Source organism: Phasianus colchicus, chromosome Z, assembly GCF_987193195.1.
Source record: "Phasianus colchicus chromosome Z, bPhaCol1.hap1.1, whole genome shotgun sequence".
Taxonomy (NCBI): domain Eukaryota; kingdom Metazoa; phylum Chordata; class Aves; order Galliformes; family Phasianidae; genus Phasianus; species Phasianus colchicus.
The window spans coordinates 52,392,161-52,396,330 of NC_143476.1; the positions used below are offsets into that span (position 1 = coordinate 52,392,161).

General features: G+C 41.5%; 1 long non-coding RNA gene across 1 annotated transcript; it reads right to left on the reverse strand.

Moving 5' to 3' along the window:
* Nucleotides 1-295: 295 nt before the first annotated feature.
* Nucleotides 296-2,328, reverse strand: LOC149912983 (uncharacterized). Its single transcript, XR_016461750.1, has 3 exons — nucleotides 2,179-2,328; nucleotides 556-660; nucleotides 296-434 (listed from the first exon to the last, which is right to left on the reverse strand). It is a non-coding gene; the product is annotated as an uncharacterized LOC149912983 (long non-coding RNA).
* Between the last annotated feature and the right edge of the window lie 1,842 nt (nucleotides 2,329-4,170).

Consider the following 4,170-nt stretch of genomic DNA (forward strand, 5'->3'; position numbering starts at 1 on the left):
TGCAATTCTGGTATCAGAATGGCATTTTATTGTGTAAGAACTGAGTACAATTTATTACTGACCCAGAATACAAGTTCTGTTATCCACAGATAAATAAAAGTGAAAACAACTACCATAATTACAAAGGCTTTTCTTTGTTTCGTTTACTCAGTTCTTATTTTTGGGCTGAAGGGAATGATTTTGAACCCTACACAGTGAGTAACTATACTCACACTCTTTCAACTTTCTATTTTTTTCTGGTTTGTGGAGTTTCCCATCTCATGAATTCCAGAAATGCCAGTCTGTAGTCCAGAGGTAGGCCTTTATTCTTGTTAAGGGTTTACAGGCTGGTTCAGCGCAGTTTCTGTGACTAGTAGGGTGGAGGGATTTTCAAATCCACATCTCTGGAACAGGGGAACAGGGGACTCCAAATAATTAAAGGCAGCAGCAACAATCTTAGGAGAAACAAATGGTATTGGAATGCAAGATAACACACAATAATACAGTGTAATTAGAATTTAAGGTAATAAAGCAAATATAGTGAGAGAGAGTGTCTGAAAGGTGGAAAGCGCTCACCATAACGCTGAGGTGAGATGCGTAGTTGGGCGAGCAGCAGGGATCAGAGACGACAATTGAAAAGAGAGCGTCAGATGACCTGCCAAGACTTTGTATGTGTTCCCCCTGAGCAAGAATGACAACAGAACATCAAACAGTCTCCTGGGGTATGTAGTTCTTCTTCTCTTCCGGACAGGTGCCCAGAACTGGAGCATTAACTCTTTAACTCTCAATGCACAACGTGATGTTATGATCTGGAATACTGATAACCAAAAATTGTAAAACCATGACAATTCTGGACATCTGATGCAGGGCTTTGTCAGTACTGTTAAGGAACTTGAATCTGAGTTTGGTATATTTTGATAGGAGTAAAACTCCTCTCCCACTTCCTACTACTTATATTTCTTTACGTTGAGAATTCACTTGTCTTTGCATGATATTGCTGAATTATGGCCAACAGAATATACTGGCATAGATTAGCATATTTTGTGGTCATTATTACATTTCAATAGAAAGTTCTACTGTGTATTACTTTTCATTAGACTACAGTTGTGGGATGTTTATAACTAAAGGACACAATTCTACTTTGGATAATGACATAAGCATAAAGGCCTGTGCTGATAATTATGCATGTAAATACAAATACTGGAAAAATAATAAAATAAAATATTATAAAATGTTAGAATAATTATAAAAAAATGTAAAAAAAAAAAAAAAAAGTGCAACCAGAAGTGTTCGTATTACTTGGAAGTTCTTCCTGCTCACTAAGGAAAAAAAATCTCTTTGGTTTTTAGTTTTGACCTTGGTTATCCAGGTTATCCTGGGATTTGGAACAGAATTACAGTCAACTGAGAAAAAAATAATCACCAACAGACTGAAAAATCACTTATTTTATTGAAAAAATTCTGTAGGCTCTTTTTTTGTTAGAGGTTTACTTAAATTGGAGCATGAAAATATCATTGGTGGCACCAAATCAAGCTGTAGAATTTAAAAAAAAGAAGTATTGAGTTTGTAGTCAGCAAATGACTATAAATTTGGAAATATCTGATGTCTGTTCAGCACCAACTGTTCAACAACAGTTCAGTATCACTATAACTTGTCTGCTGGAATGACATGAATCATTGTCAGGTGTGATCTACTTCTGACAAACTCAAGAGTACCGAGTTGAACAGTAATTGAATATTTGTCACTCATTTCAAAGAGAGCTATATCTAATGAGACTGGATAACTGTCAAAGATAAATAACTTACAAACCATCTACTAAATAGAAGATGGACTGAAAAATCCTTCTGTATCTTTATATTTCATTTTACACTGTTATTTAGAGCTTTCAGAACACTCAAATGCTCTCTCTGGAAAAGGTGAGCACAGAAATATTAGCCACTATCTAGTGGCCAGCACTAATACAAAATATTGAACTGTGATTGATGAATGAAATAAACTTTGTGAGGTTATAAGATAAAAGTTCCTCTGTACACTCACTAAGGAGTACGAACAACATCACTATACTTGGCAGACCAAATAATACACTACTGGGCAACCCCAAGGCCAATTCCAGGAGCCATAAGCCCAACAGATGCCCAGCTCTACTCCAGAAAATCACAGAAAATCACGCAATTGCAGATGGGAACCCAAACTACATACCCCAGAGGAATGAATAATCTTTCCAGGCCTCTCTCAGGACTGTCCCAGGTAAGCCTCAACCCATGTGTTCGGGTGTGAAAAACTCTGAGGTGAGTCACCAGCAGAAGCTCTTGGGGTCACCCTTCATGGTATGGGCAGTTGCTGCCCTGGACTGTGGGACAAATTTTGAGGGTGAGGCGAGGGACTCAGCTGAAGTGCGTCTACAACAATGCGTGCAGCATGGGCAACAAACAAGAGTAGCTAGAAGCCATTGTGTGGCAGGCAAATTATGACTTAGTTGCCATTACAGAAGCATGGTGAAATCACTCCCATGGCTGGAATGCTGCAATAGGTGGCTCTTCAGAAGGGCCAGGCAAGAAAGGAGGGGTGGTGACATTTCTCCCTGTGTTAGAGGGTGCTTTGATGTTTCTGAGAGTAGGGCTGGGAATGATAAAGTTGAGTCTATATGGCTGAGGATGAGGGGGAGTGCCAACAAGGCAGACATCCTGGTGGAGGTCTGCTATAGACTGTTTAACCTGCATGAAGAGACAGATGAAATGTTTTATGAACAGTTGGCAAAAATTGCATGATTGCCAGCCCTTTTTCTTGCGGGAGACTTCAACTTCCCTGATATATGTTGGAAATACAAAACAGCACAGAAGAAACAGTCTAGGAGATCTCTAGACTGTACGGAAGATAACTTCCTTCTGCAGCTGGTAAGAGAAACTACCAGGGGAGGTGCCCCGCTGGACTTCCTGTTCACACAGAAGGACTGGTGAGGGATGTGAAGGTCAGGAGCTGTCTTGGACAGAGTGACCACAGAATGGCAGTTCTTGATTCTTGATGAAGTCAGGAGGAGGGGGGCACAAAACTGCTACCTTCAGTACTGGAGGGTAAAAGGGTCTGGGAAGGTTTGTCGCTCCTCAGAAAAGTCTTAAGCACAGAAACAGGCTATCCCCCTGTGCTGCAAGATTAGTCAGAAGGGATAAAGACCAGTGTGGATGAACAGTGAGCTTTTCCTGACACTCCAGGAGAAAAAGAGAATCCTTCTCCAGTGGAAGAAGGGACAGGCAACTTTAGGAGAGTAGAAAGATGTTGTTAGGATATGCAGGGAGAAAATGAGAAAGGCTAAAACCCAGCTTGAGCTCAACTTGGCTGTTGAGGTAAAAGAGAACAAAAAAACTTTTTTTTTTTTACAACTATATTAATAGTAAGAAGAGGTTGAAGAAGAATCTTCATCCTTCACTGGATGCAAAAGGGAACATGACCTCTGAGGACAGGGAAGAGGCTAGGGTGCTCAGTGTCTTCTTAACACTGGTCTTTAAAAGTCATACTAGTTATTCTTGGGGTACTCTACCCCCTGACATGGAAGTCTTGAATGGGGGGCAGAATAAACCTGCCACAATTCAGGTGGGATCGGTTAGAGAACTATTACTACACCTAGACTGCTATAAGTTCATGGGGCTGGATGGGATCCACCCAAGGGTGCTGAGGGATCTGGTGGATATGATAACCAAGCTGCTTTCCACCATCTATTAGATGGTGACAGAGGATCCAGAGAAGATTCAGAGAATTGAAGGCTTGCGATTATGACTCCCACCTACAAGAAGGATCATAAAGAGGATCTGGGAAACCACAGACCTGCCAGCCTGGCTTTGGTACTTGAATAGGTTATGGAGCAGATCACCTTGAGGGAGATCACATGGCATGTGCGGGACAACTGGAGGATCAGGACTAACCAACACTGGTTCATGAAAGGCAGGTCCCGATTGCCCTATCTGATCTCCTATGATCTAGTGAACCACCTGGTGGATGAGGGCAAGGCTGTTGACATAGTCTACTTAAACTTCAGCAAAGCTTTTGACACTGTCTCCCACAGTATTCTCCTGGAGAAGTTGGCAGCCCATGGCTTGGACAGGTACACTCTTGGCTGCATAAAGAACTGGCTGGATGGACAGATTCAGAAGGTGGTGGTAATGGAGTCACATTCAGCTGGCAACTGGTCACAAATGG